At 39.6% G+C, this 14665-nt stretch overlaps 1 pseudogene; it reads right to left on the bottom strand.

The window, feature by feature from the left end:
* Positions 1–932, bottom strand: LOC133066726 (olfactory receptor 9G19-like; annotated as a pseudogene).
* Positions 933–14665: the final 13733 nt, after the last annotated feature.

The following is a 14665-nucleotide window of genomic DNA, read 5'->3' as shown; positions in this document are numbered from 1 at the left end:
TTATGAAACTGCTTTCTCTATCATTTTCCTCAAGGCATCTTTAACATCTTTATTTCTTAAGCTATAGATCAAGGGATTCAACAAGGGAATCACCACTGTGTAGAACACAGACACCACTTTATCCCTCTCCAGGGCATAGCTCGTACTTGGCCAGGAGTAAATGAAGAGAACTGACCCATAGTACAAGGTGACAGCTGTCAGGTGAGAGCCGCAGGTGGAGAAGGCCTTCAGGAGGCCTTGGGTGGAGCGGATCTTCAAGATGGCAGTGATGATGAAGAGATAGGAGGCAAGGGTAAACACAGTGGGAGTGATGACATTAGAGACAAGCAAGAAATAGAGCACAGCCTGGTAGCTTTCCTTCACATCACAGGCCAATTTGACAAGCGGAGGCAGATCACAAAAGAAATCATCAATGACATTGTCCCCATAGAAGTTCAAGGTAAATGTTTCACTTGTGACAATGGTTGAGTTCACAAAGCCACCAAAATATGATGCTGCAATAAGACTGGCACATAACCTTGGAGACATGGCCTGGGAATAAAGCAAGGGGTTGGAGATGGCCACATAGCGGTCATAAGCCATGGCAGCCAACAGGTAACATTCAGTGTAGTCCATTCCAGCAGCAAAGAAGAATTGAGCTAGGCAGCCAGTAAAGGAGATGCATTTGTCATCAGAGATGCAGGTCATCAGGATTTGGGGGGCATAGACAGAAGCATACCCGAGATCCAGGAATGACAGACTTCCAATGAAGAAATACATGGGTATATGGAGCCGAGAATCAGAACAGATCAGAGAAATCAGGGTGATGTTCCTGAAAGACTGATGATATAAATGATCAGGAAGATGTAAAAGAGAACTCTCTGTAACCACGGGTCTGTCATAAATCCTAAAAGTATGAACTCCTTCACTGTGGTAAAATCTTTCTCATCCATTGATTTTGGGTTTCTATGATTCCTTTCTGTAAATGGATTAATAAATATGCCATAATTTAAGATATCAGTATATCACCCACACACACCTGGTCACCTAATCTGAGACAGAGGAGGCAAGAATACACAATGGGAAAAAGATAGTCTCTTCTATAAGTGGTGCTGGGAAAACTGAACAGCTACATGGGGGAAAAAAAATGAAATCAGAGCAATTTCTAACAGTATACACAAAAATAAACTCAAAAAGGATTATATCTAAATGTAGGGCCAGATACTATAAAACTCTTAGAGGAAAATATAGGCAGAACACGATCTGACATAGATCACAATAAGATTATTTTTGATCCACCTACAATCCACCTAGAGTAATGAAAATAAAAGCAAAAATAAACATAATGGGACTTAAGCAAACTTAAAAGCTTTTGCATAGCAAAAGAAACCATAAACAAAACAAAATAACCCACAGAAAGAGGAAAAAAAAACAACATTGGCCAATGAACCAACTGACAAAGGATTTATCTCTAAATACACAGCTTATGTAGTTTGATATCAAAACAAACAAAAACCTCAATCAAAAAATCAGAGGAAGGTCTACACAGACATTTCTCCAAAGAAGACTTATAAATGACCAACAGGCAAGGAAATTATGTCCAGCATAGTGAATTATCAGAGAAATTCAAATAAAAACTACAAGAAGATATCTCCTCTCACCAGTCAGAATAGCCAGCATCGAAAATTCTACAAACAATAAATGCTGAAGAGGGAGAGAGTGTGTGGAAAAAAGGAAACCCTCCTACACCATTGATGGGAATGTAAATTGGTATGACCACCATGGAGAACAGTAAAGTGAAAGTGAAGTCGCTTAGCCATGCCCGACTTTTTGCGACCCCATGGACTGTAGCCCACCAGGCTCCTCCATCCATGGGATTCTCCAGGCAAGAATACTGGAGTGGGTTGCCATTTCCTTCTTCAGGGAATCTTCCCGATCCAGGGATCGAACCCAGGTCTCCGGCATTGCAGGCAGACGCTTTAACCTCTGAACCACCAGAGAAGCACCAGGCAGAACACTAAAGAGTTTCCTTAAAAACCCGTGAAAATAGAACTCCCACGTGACCCAGAAATTCCGCTCGTGAGCATATCCCTGGAGAAAACCATGATTCCCAACTCATGGCTGCACTGTTTATGGAGGAGCGGAAAAGAAAATGTAGTGCAGAAATACAGTGGACTATTGTTGTTGTTATTTTAGTTGCTAAGTTGTGTTCGACTCATTTGCAAGCCCATGGGACTATAGCTCACCAGGCCCCTCTGTCCATGGGATTTCCCAGGCAAGTACACTCGAGTGTGTTGCCATTTCCTTCTCCAAGGGATCTTCCCAACCTAGAAATCAAACCTGCATCCCCTGCTTGGCAGTCAGATTCTTTACCACACAGCCACCTGGGAAGTCCACAATGGAATATTACTCAGCCATTAAAAAGAACAAAATAATTCTATTTGCGGTGACATGGATGGACCCAGAGATTGTCGATTGTCGTAAAGAGTGGAGAAAGTCAGACAAAGACAAATATCATCTGATATTGCTTATATGAAATATATTTAAAGATAGTACAAATGAACCTGTTTACAAAACAGAAATAGAGTAATTGATGTAGAAAACAAACGTGGTTATCAAAAGGGAAAGGGTAGGGAGAGGAATAAATTGGGAGATTGGGATTGCCATATACCCACTACTATGTATAAAATAGATAACTAGTAAGAACCTCGTGTATAGCAAAGGGAACTCTACTCAGTACCCTATAACGACCTATATGGGAAAAGATTTTTTTTTTTAATCTATATATGTATATGTATAACTGTTTCACTTTGCTATGCATGAGAAACTAATATCACATTGTAAATCAACTGTACTCCAATAAAAACTTATGAAAAGATAATATATCATCATATGCCATTTTAAATCACGGAAATTCAGCAATTGATACATATATGCTATTACTTTTAAGACATGTTTATGCTGAACTGTATATCATTTTTTGATACCTAGGAAATCATTGTATGCTGCCTTGAAAGAGCAGAAGAACATAACATAGTGTGTGCCACCTCATATTTTAATCTAATTTTCCTCCTTTTGAGAAAGCATGGTTCTTTTCCCCTCTGCACCTAGGGTGATTTGGGGCCAAGTATTCAATTTTCATTTTTTTTAAGCAATTTAAAGAAATGCTTTGTTTTCCTCCTCAGGTACTTGAATTCTTTTATCATTTTCCAGATAGTCACATGGAGAAACATACTTTATTATTCTAACTATATTTTGCATTATCTTTGGAAGTGCATTTTGCTTTAACTTCCCTGAAGGCAATACTTATATTCTATTGAAGTTTTTAATCCACAAAGCAAAGAATAATGAAATAGGAAATGTGTGATTTAAATTAAAAAATCAATTAACTTAGATACTAGGAATCTGAGACCATAGATAACTATGACACTTCTATGCATCCAGAAGGGAAGTGAAAAGGTTCATCAAAGAAAAACTATGTTCATAATGTGGCTTGGATTTCCCATAGAATTGACATTAAAAAAAAAAAAAAAAAACTGGATGAACAAGTTATTTTGGTACTATGAGACATTGAATAATGGTCCATAAATACAACCAGATTTTAATTCCTTGGCTTTCCCTGGTAGTCCAGCTGATAAAGAGTCGGCCTGCAATGCAGGAGACCCTGGCTCGATTCTGAATCTGTGAATGTTATTCTAGATGAGAAAAAGTTATTAAAATTAAGAAACTTGAGATAGGGAGATTATCTACGCATGCGTCCTAAGTCGTTTCAGTCGTGTCTGATTTTTTGCGACCCTATGGACCATAGCCAGCTAAGTTCCTCTGTCCATGGCATTTCCCAAGACTGGGTTGCCGTTTCCGCCTCCAGGGGATTTTCCCCACCCAGGGATCGAACCCAAGTCTCCTGCAGCTTCTGCATTGTAGGCTGATTCTTTACTGCTGAGTCATCTGGGAAGCCCAAAACAATCACAAACATCCTTATATAATGGAGGAAGATGGAGACTTGAGTACAGACTCTAGAGTAGGGGGCAATGTGACTGCAGAGACAGAGACAGTAGTGATGCAACCCCAAGGAAAGCCAGCAGCCACAGAAAGTCAGAGAGGCAAGGACTGGACTTTCCACTAGACCATCTAGACAGAGTGTTGGCCCTGCCAACACTTTGATTTTGGACTGATTATACTGTTTGGACTTCTGATTTCCAGAAATTAGGAGAAAATAAATTTTTGCAGTTTTAAGCCACCATGTTTGTGGTAGTTTGATATAGCAGCAATAGGAAACTAATAAAGATATTCACGGAACAAAACATCTAACACTCTTTTTTCCTTTAAGGTAGAAGCAGGAGCCTGGACTCTTGCCAGCAATAGAGGAAACATCATCTCTGCTTGCCTACGTTACAACCCATAGAGCCCTTACTTCAATGTACCACAATCAAAAAACAGCTAACTTATATTTGTCAGTGTTCTAAATTGGCAAGAGACATAAAGTTTTTGTTAATGAGTCCAAGGCTTTGAAAATATATTAGGGAGAAATTTCATCCTGGCCACTTTGCTAAGCCACAAACTTAAAATTGAGATAGCAAGTAAAAATTTGCTCTTTTGGAATCATACATAAAATGATTGTTGTTTAGTTGCTAAGTCATGTCTTACTCTTTTACAACCCCATGGACTATAGCCTGCCAGGCTTCTCTGTCCATGGGATTTCCTAGGCAAGAAGACTGGAGTGGGTTGCCATTTCCTTTTCCAGAGTATCTTCCCAACCCCAGGTTTGAACCTGCATCTCCTGCATTGGCAGACAGATTCATACCTAAGATATGGTAAGAATCTATAATTATATTATTTAAAACAAATATGAAAGCTATAGACTTTGTCAAAGTAGAAATTCTTCACAATAAGAAAAGAGGGTTGTAATTTAATTTATTTTTGAATTTCAATGCTGTCAGATGGAAAGATTATTTTTAACAGAACATGTCCCTGAAAACAGTTTAAGACCAAGAACCAAGAGACCTGGGTTCTGATCTCAATTAGCTGCTGCCAATTTTAAATAACAGAGGCTTCCCCACTGGCTCAGCAGTTAAAGAATCCATCTGCAATGCAGGAGCTATGGCAGGAGCCACAGGTTCAATTCCTGGGTCAGGAAGATCCCCTGGAGAAGAAAATGGCAACCCACTCCAGTATTCTTGCCTAGAAAATCCCATGTACAGAGGAGCCTGGTGGACTACAGTCCATGGGGTCACAAAAGACATAACTTAGCAAATAAACAACTATTTTAAATAATATTAACAATTATATTTTTCACTTACCTTAGTTCAGTGAATTTTATGAGAGCACAGATGTGAGAAAGCACTTTGAGAACTAGAAGTTAAAACTACAGATTACATCTTTTATGATTTCTTGATGTTTTTCATCTTTGCAATCTGTCCTCCAGTTATATTTGCTTTACCTCCAAAGGATTTTCAATAGCAACCTTGCTATTAATATCATGTATTTCCCATGCATAAATGTCCCACTCTTTACCATTTTGCTTTTGCACAAACTGAGCAATTGCTAGGACTGTTTTGAGAATTACAGTTAGAAATAAAAGTTGCAGGAGACATTTCTTCCCTAAACTTTCCTATTTTCTTCTACCATTATTAAGACATAAAATAGACACAAGTGTGAATGTCTGCATACATGAATATATATACAAATGCTTTCATATACAAAAATAAAAGGTTTGGCAGTGGCTTAGGGTTAGACATAAAACCCAGGTAAATAATATAAATTAGAAAAACGTGACATGGAAAAACAAGTGCTGGACATAAATGGCAAGGATAACGCTTGCTACACACGTAACAAGTCCCACCTACTGCTCTGTGCAGACCATAAATTTGGCTCAAAACTCTCCAGAAGCCCATGTATACAATTAGTACTGTCCAACACTTCTAATGCTGCTTCACAGGTGGCTCAGCAGTAAAGAATCCACCTTCTAATGCAGGAGACACAGAAGATATGAGTTGGATCCCTGGGTGGGGAAGATCCCCTGGAGGAGGAAATGGGAACCCACTCCAGTATTCTTGCCTGGGAAATCCCACGGACAGAAGAACCTGGAAGGCTACAGTCCATGGGGCAATAAAGAGTTGGACACAACTTAGTGACTAAATAACAGGAGTGTCCAACAAACAAACAAACTAACCCAAAAAAGGTGGGCAGCAATATTACCAATGGCAATATTACTATTCTTGATACTAACTTTGAAATCACTGCTCTCAAGGATCCTTGCAAAAAAAAAAAAAAAAGAGTAAACGATAATGCATAATATAGTGTATTGAATGAAAGAGAAAGTTGCCCAGTTGTGTCCAACTCTTTGTGACCCCATGGACCCCATGGTCCCCATGGACCCCACAGACTCTATTGAATAGTAGACTGATAAATATAGACACAAAAAGAGCTTTTGTCAACCTGTATTTATTTGCCATTTATCCATAGGCTGCATGCTTTGATTCAAGGGATGCTGAGAAAGTTTCTCCCCGAAAAACATGTCTCCTCCTCCTCACCTCTCAAACATCTCCCTATCTAAAAGGCTGATGGTTGTAGGAGTGCTCATCTGAAATGAGTTGATCTCTTTGTAATCTCCCAGTCCTGTCCAGGACTATTGCATTTTTCTATCTGTGTGGTTCAGTTTGACACTTTAATCAGACGGTTCTTGAGTTATATATCAATTGTGGTAGTAGAGCATAATATGAAAGATAGATGTAGGTATAGATACAAATCACTATGGGCAGATAGGTATAGATGACAATGATGGATACACAGATAATTGATAGGTTATTGCACTCCTTCTCCTGCAGGGGGCCTAAGTCGCTTCAGTCATGTCCGACTCTTTGTGACCCTATGGACTATTGAGGCTCCTCTGTCCATGGGATTCTCCAGGCAAGAACACCTGAGCAGACTGCCTTTTCCTATTCCAGGGGATCTTCCTGACCCCAGATATCAAACCCAGGTCTCCTTTGTCTCTTGTATCGGCATGCAGGTTCTTTATTGCTACCACCACCTGGAAAGCCTGATATAGAAAAAGAAGCATGATAAGGTCATGATTATACTGACCCATTTTAATTTTTCTACATATTGTCTTACTCTAAGGACTGAGACATTCTGTTCTCAGTGAGACATGGGTCACGCCGGCTACAGAGTGTTGATGAGAATGAAAACATCCATCAAGAATGCATCCACCTGTTTGTTTGACTGAAAGAGAAAGTAAGGCCCGAAGAAAAGATATTTGGAAACATTTTATTAATAGCTTCCTTCACTAAATGTAACTATAGGAGATAAAGCAAAATCTCTTCCATGAGGCAGAATTTTGTTATGGTTTGATTACATTTAACACAGGTTTGTCCATATTATGATTTACTGAGCTTTTCCCTCGGTTAAATTAAACTAAATTAATTAAACACAGTACTTACTTCATGAAAATAAGTTACTCCATTTGAATTTCACCCTGGTCCAGAATTTACCCCATTACATTATAATAAAAAGAAGTGCTTTTTACTCATTTCAAAGGAATTATCTTTCCAGTGATAACAGGATGGGGAGAACTTACGAGCCTGAGCACTCCTTTGGGATATGTTGCTAGAAGCAGAGGACTTTGTGCTACTCTGGTGCCAAGTGTCCAATTATAATGCTCACTATCTTTCTGGAATGAAATGGGAGAGATCATTTATCATCAATATAATTGATTCAATTACCTTGAAAAACGTTTTTGATTGCTAAGTTTAACTAATGCATTTGAAATAAAAGAAAAACTTGCAGAAAGGAATAACCAACACCATAGGCTAGTAAGGTAGATGCTCAGGAATTATTTATAGTCCATAATGATGATAATAATAATGATAATTAAAATAATAATGATAGAGTTTTAGTTCTTAAACATGCTGATGATTACCTTATTTGCACATTTTATAAACATTTAAATTGAGACAGAATTTGAGAAATTAAGATTGAGAGACAGAACCAGAGTCATATGGTTAAAGCAAACCTCATCTTCTCATCAGCCCTTATTTATATTTATTCAATCAAAACAGAATTGGAAGAAAACCCTAGGTACTCAGAACTGAGTTGGATGCTAACTGTAAGGATATAAGATCCTAAGTGAGCTTAGTAACAGCTATTAGGCAAGCTCAGGATAGAAATAATCTAAGTGTGAACCCCAGGCCTACTACTCACCAGTCATGTGACCAAGAGCAATGCACCTAAACCCACCAAGCCTCAGGTTCCCTATCCATAAAATGAAAATAACTTTCCTTTCTAATAAAATCATTGTGAAGATTAAATGAAATGACACATACAGAAAGTTTTAATACATCTCAATAAAAATTAATAAGACAATGAAAAGAAGAAAAGAGAGATACAGTACCTGTCCTTGTGGAACTTATACCCTCATTTCAGAGGTAATCGGAACTTGTATACATTTATACTTATATGACTATGTTGGGAAGAAAAATAACAACATGTCATGAGACTGCATCAGATCTAACATGATGTGGAATCAGAGGAGACTTATCTGAGGAGATGACATTTGACTTAAGAGCAGAAGGATAGTAACTGGAACTCTCTAGTCAAAGTGGGTGATAGTAGAGAGGGTGGCAGCTTCAAGGAGGATAGGGAGAACAGTCCTGCAAAGGCAGTAGTTGAGAAAAAGCGCTGTAGATTCCAGGAGGTGCAGGAAGTTCATGTGGAAGAAGCCAAGAGAGTTAGAACAGAACTGAATCAGGCATGAGAGGTGGGCAAGGCCTGCCAGCATAGAGACTGGCATCCATCCCTGGGTCAGGGAGATCATGTGGAGGAGGAAATGGTAACCCACTCCAGTATTCTTGCCTGGGAAATCCCATGGACAGAGGAGCCTGGCGGGCTACAGTCCATGGGGTGGCAGAAGAACCAGACACACTTAGACACTAAACAACAACAGTCAATGTTAATGATGCTGGAATATATTCAAAGTGTAGTGATGAGGAGCCATTTATGAGTTTTAGTCAGATGCATGGTGTGGTCAAATAAAATCTTAAATAAAACTCTCTTTATATGGGACTTGATGATGAAAATTTTGAGCACCCAAATATCTCCGAAATTTCTTTGTTTTTAGAAATCCACTTTCCTTTCTTTCAGGAGGGAAAAAATATTTTAATGACTGTCTAGGGTAGTCTACAGGACAGGAGACATCTATATCTTTTCAATCCTTGCCTTTAACACTCATCTTTGCTTCTAGGTCCTAAAGAGAGTTTCAAACACAACCCAGATGGGGAGTACAAGGACTTCTCTGGGAACACACAGGTACATACCTGAGGGTTGGTTGGATTATATTAATTGTCATAAGCAGAGTCTGAGGAGTATTTAGGGAATAGATACTATGGGAGGTGGGCAAATGTGAATAACCCATAAAGTAATATCAACAGATCCCTATCATCAGTACAGTTGAGATGTAAGACAAGAAAAAGACAACTAGCTAAAATCTTATGAAAACATTGCCAAGAGGACCATGAAGATATAAAAAAGGATATACTGAGATTTTATTGTAGACATTGTGAAAGAAAAAAAAAAAAGAGAAGTCTTAATTGAAGGGTTACTCTTTTTCATATAAAAGAATTTCAATTGAGGGACTGAATCATAATTATGACAACAATCATCACTGGAAGCAATCATTTGAAAAGCAATAATTTGCCCTTTTGAAAGGTTGTAGCTGAACGATAAGATGCGGGATCCTTGGCCTCCGGAGGAGACGAATTCAATCCAGGGCCAGAGACGAGGCTGGATCGCTCAGAGCTTTTGTGTAATAAAGTTTTATTAAAGTATAAAGGAGATAGAGAAAGCTTCTGACATAGGCATCAGAAGGGGGCAAAAGAGTATCTCCCTCCTTGTCTTTAGCTGTATGCTATATAGTCACTCACAGTCTGTTAATGAAAAGAAAGGAATGTCATAAAATTTAGAATGGTACCAAATAATTCATCCCTGACCATAAAACGATTGACTTGAATCTTGTAGAAGGGCAGAATACCGACAGTTTCATTTACATAGATTAGGGAACAATATCTGAGTAAGTAGGTTAGGCCGTTTGTCGGAACCAACTTGAAGATAGAGTCTGGGGTAGATTAACATAGCTTAAGTCAACATTTCCATAAGAAAAAGAAATGTATTGGTTAACTCAAGGTTTGAGAGTAGTTAGCTTCAGGTGAAACCAGGTGTCATGGCAACACAGCATTTTAAGAGAAACCTCCTTTTAAATTTGTATAGAGAAGAAAAAATATCGCTGCTTTTTTTTTTCCTCCTGCAGCTTAAGAGAGATAAAAATGTCTGGCACCTGCAGCCTCTTTCCTCCGTTTGGAGACCCCTGGCCTTCCTGTCTGTTACCCTCTCACTTTCATATATATATTTTTAGAGACATTTACATTCCTTGAAATAAAGGAAGCTAGATAATCACCACACCCATCTTCTTTTCTGAGAATACAAGAAACTCCATTATTAGCTCACTCTACAGTTAGGGAAGGATCCCATTACTTTGGCCAATTGAGTAAAAACAAAAGTAAGATGCACCAATTTTATTTCTGGCTATAAAACCCTATGCACAGTCATTCACAGTCTATCTTTCAGTTCAGTTTATTTCAGTTCAGTTCCTCAGTTGTGTCCGACTCTTTGCGACCCCATGGACAGCAGCACACCAGGCCTCCCTGTCCATCACCAACTCCTTGAGTTTACTCAAACTCGCGCCCACTGAGTCAGTGATACCATCCAACCGTCTCATCCTCTGTCATCCCCTTCTTCTCTCGCCTTTGATCTTTCCCAGTATCAAGGTCATTTAAAATGAGTCAGTTCTTTGCATCAGGTGGCAAAAGTATTGGAGTTTCAGCTTCAGCATCAGTCCTTCCAATGAATATTCAGGACTGATCTCCTTTAGGATGGGCTGGTTGGATCTCCTTGCAGTCCAAGGGACTCTTAAGAGTCTTCTCCAACACCACAATTCAAAAGCATCAATTCTTCAGCACTCAGCTTTCTTTATAGTCCGACTCTCACATCCATACATGACTACAGGGAAAATCATAACTTTGACTAGATGGAACTCTGTCGGCAGAGTGATATCTCTGCTTTTTAATATGCTGTCTAGGTTGGTCATGACTTTTCTTTCGATGAGCAAGGATCTTTTAATTTCATGGCTGCAGTCACCATCTGCAGTGATTTTGGAGCCCCCCAAAAATGAAGTCTTTCACTGTTTCCATTGTTTCTCCATCTATTTGCCATGAAGTGATGGGACCAGATGCTATGATCTTAGTTTTCTGAATGTTGAGCTTTATGCCAACTTTTTCAGTCTCCTCTTTCACTTTCATCAAGAGGCTCTTTAGTTCTTTGCTTTCTGCCATAAGTGTGGTGTCATCTGCATATCTGAGTTATTGATATTTCTCCCAGCAATCTTAATTCCAGATTGTGTTTCATCCAGCCCAGCTTTTCTCATGATGTACTCTGTAAATAAGTTAAATAAGCAGGGTGACAATATACAGTCTTGATGTACTCCTTTTCCTATTTGGAACCAGTCTGTTGTTGCATGTTCAGTTCTAACTGTTGCTTCCTGACCTGCATACAGATTTCTCAGAAGGCAAGTCAGGTGATCTTCTATTCCCATCTCTTGAAGAATTTTACATAGTTTCCTGTGATCCACACAGTTAAAGGCTTTGGCATAGTCAATAAAGCAGTAGATGATTTTTCTGGAACTCTCTTGTTTTTTTGATGATCCAATGAATGTTGGAAATTTGATCTCTGGTTCCTCTGCCTTTTCTAAAACAAGCTTGAACACCTGGAAGATCACGGTTCACATACTATTGAAGCCTGGCTTGGAGAATCTAGAGTACTACTTTGCTAGCACGTGAGAAGAGTAAAATTGGATGGTAGTTTGAGCATTCTTTGGCATTGCTTTTCCTTGGGATTGGAATGAAACTGTCCTCTTCCAGTCTTGTGGCCACTGCTTAGTTTTCTAAATGTGCTGGCATATTGAGTGCAGCACTTTCACAGCATCATTTTTTAGGATTTGAAATAACTCAACTGGAATTCCATCACCTCCACTAGCTTTCTTCATAGTGATGTTTCCTAAGGCCCACTAGACTTCGCATTCCAGAATATCTGGCTCTAGGTGATTTATCACACCATTGTGGTTATCTGGGTCATGAAGACCTTTTTTGTACAGTTCTTCTCTGTATTCTTGCCACCTCTTCTTAATATCTTCTGCTTCTATTAGGTCCATACCATTTCTGTCCTTTATTGTGCCCATCTATGCATGAAATGTTCCCTTGGTATCTCTAATTTTCATCAAGAGATCTCTAGTCTTTCCTATTCTATTGTTTTCCTCTATTTCTTTGCACTGATCACTGAGGAAGGCTTTCTTATCTCTCCTTGCTATTCCTTGGAACTCTGCATTCAAATAGGATTATCTTTCCTTTTCTCCTTTGCCTTTAGCTTCTCTTCTTTTCAGAGCTATTTGCAAGGCCTCCTCTGACAACCAGTTTGCCTTTTTGCATTTCTTTTTCTTGGTGATGGTCTTGATCCCTACCTCCTGTATAATGTTATGAACCTCTCACCATAGTTCTTCAGGCACTCTGTCTATCAAATCTAATTTTTTGAGTCTATTAGTCATTCCACTGTACAATCGTAAGGGATTTGATTTAAGTCATACCTGAATGGTCTAGTGGTTTTTCCTACTTTCAAAGGGCAAAGGTGAAGCCCCAGCAAGATGGCAGAAGGGGCAAAATTGTGTTTAGAATCAAACTCCATACCTGCCAGAGACACTCAATGGGCTCAAACATACCTTGTGCACACCAGGACCCAGAGCCCTCACAGAGACTGAGACAGAACTGTGCTGAGCGTCTCCGGTGGAGGTACAGGTCAGCAGTGGCCTGCCACAGGGGCAGGGGCTCTGGGTGCGGCAGACCTGGGTATGGCATAAGCCCTCTTGGTGGAGGTCACCATTAACGGCACCATATGAGCCGCCAGAACTTACACAGGACTGGGAAACAGACTCTGGGAGGGCACAGACAGAACCTTGGGCACCAGGACCCAGGAGAAAGGAGCAGTGACCCCACAAGAGACTGACCCAGACTTGCCGGTGAGTGTCCAGGAGTCTCTGGCGGAGGCGTGGGTCAGTGGTGGTGCTGCAGAGTTGGGGGCACTGAGTGTAATAGTTCGTGCATGGGACCTTTTGAAGGAGGTCGCGATTATCTTCATCACGTCCACCATAGTTTGGCCTCAGGTCAAATAACAGGGTGGGAACACAGCCTCTCCCTTCAACAGAAAATCTTAAGATTTACTGAGCATGGCCCTGATGGGGACAAGACCCAGTGTCCCCCTCAGTCAGTCTTTCCCATCAGGAAACTTTTATAAGCCTCTTATCCTTCTCCATCAGAGGGCAGACAGGCTGGACACCACAATCACAGAAAACTGACCAATCTAATCACATGGACCACAGCCTTGTCTAACTCAATGAAACTTTGAGCCATGCTGTGGAGGATCACCCAAGATGGATGGGTCATGGTGGAGAGTTCTGACAAAACGTGGTCCACTGGAGAAGGGAAGGGCAAAGCACTTCAGTATTCTTGCCTTGAGAACCCCATGAATAGCATGGTCTATCTTTACCTTTTGCCAAACCATCTGTTGGTGATGGTGATCTCAAGAGCAGAAAAGAAACAGACCTGAGAGTCATTGATTATTGAGAAGATGATGCTTCCCAAGAGCTTGAGCTGCAATGTAGTCTAGCCTACCCCCAACTCCAAAGGTTTTGGTCATTTATTTAAAAATCAAATAAATACACATGGAAACCCCAACAACTAAATAGGCATTGCAATTGCTAACAATTAAAAATGAACAAACATGCAGTTCCTGCTTTTAAGAAAGATCATTTAATCATGGAAAAGGTAATTCCAAGCAAGTTATTACAATATAATATCTCTTCCACAGATGTATAATAACAAACCAACAAGCAAAAACTGTTAAAGAATTTTATCATGTGTACTTTTGTCAAATGAAAAAGAAAAAAGGAAAATTAGCACCAGGTTTGATACCTTTATTCAAAGGAAAACAATCCATGAATGGGGGACTACAGTGCCTCACAGAAAGTGCAAACTCTTTCTTAGGGATTTTGGATAACAGCAAATTTTATAGAGTATTAGAAGCAGCAAACTCCAGCAGTTGGTGATAGGCGGGGAAGCCTGGTGTGCTGCTGTCCATGGGGTCTCAAAGAGCCAGACACAGCTGAGCAACTGAACTGACTGAGAAGCAGCAATGCAGAAAGAGGGCATGACTGGTGGGGTTTGCATATTTGACCTTGATGGGTCCAAGGGCAGGCTTCTCCAGGATGTGGCCCTCTGGCATATAGATGATTGTAAACTATCAGGACTCAAAAAGTCAGAATGATGAATATATGGTTTGGTCTTTTTATAGAACATTTTAAAGTTTTCACCAAATTTATTTATTCACTCTTTTAAAGATTTTGTAGTTTCTTGTGTAAAACTACAGAAGAGATACTTTCATTACCAGCTAATACTTTAAAGGATCTTGTCTTCAAGACTTTCCTAGTCTTTCAAGGTAAAATTGCTATATAAATACATATTCCTGGTTAGAAGAGAAATTGAAACTGAGAGTCTGAGTGTTTTTTTTTTTTTTTTTTGGGTAAGTTCACAAT

Source organism: Dama dama, chromosome 1 (genome assembly GCF_033118175.1).
Source record: "Dama dama isolate Ldn47 chromosome 1, ASM3311817v1, whole genome shotgun sequence".
NCBI classification, from domain to species: domain Eukaryota; kingdom Metazoa; phylum Chordata; class Mammalia; order Artiodactyla; family Cervidae; genus Dama; species Dama dama.
Note: the sequence above shows the minus strand (reverse complement) of the source record. Positions and strands in the feature narration are given on the sequence as shown.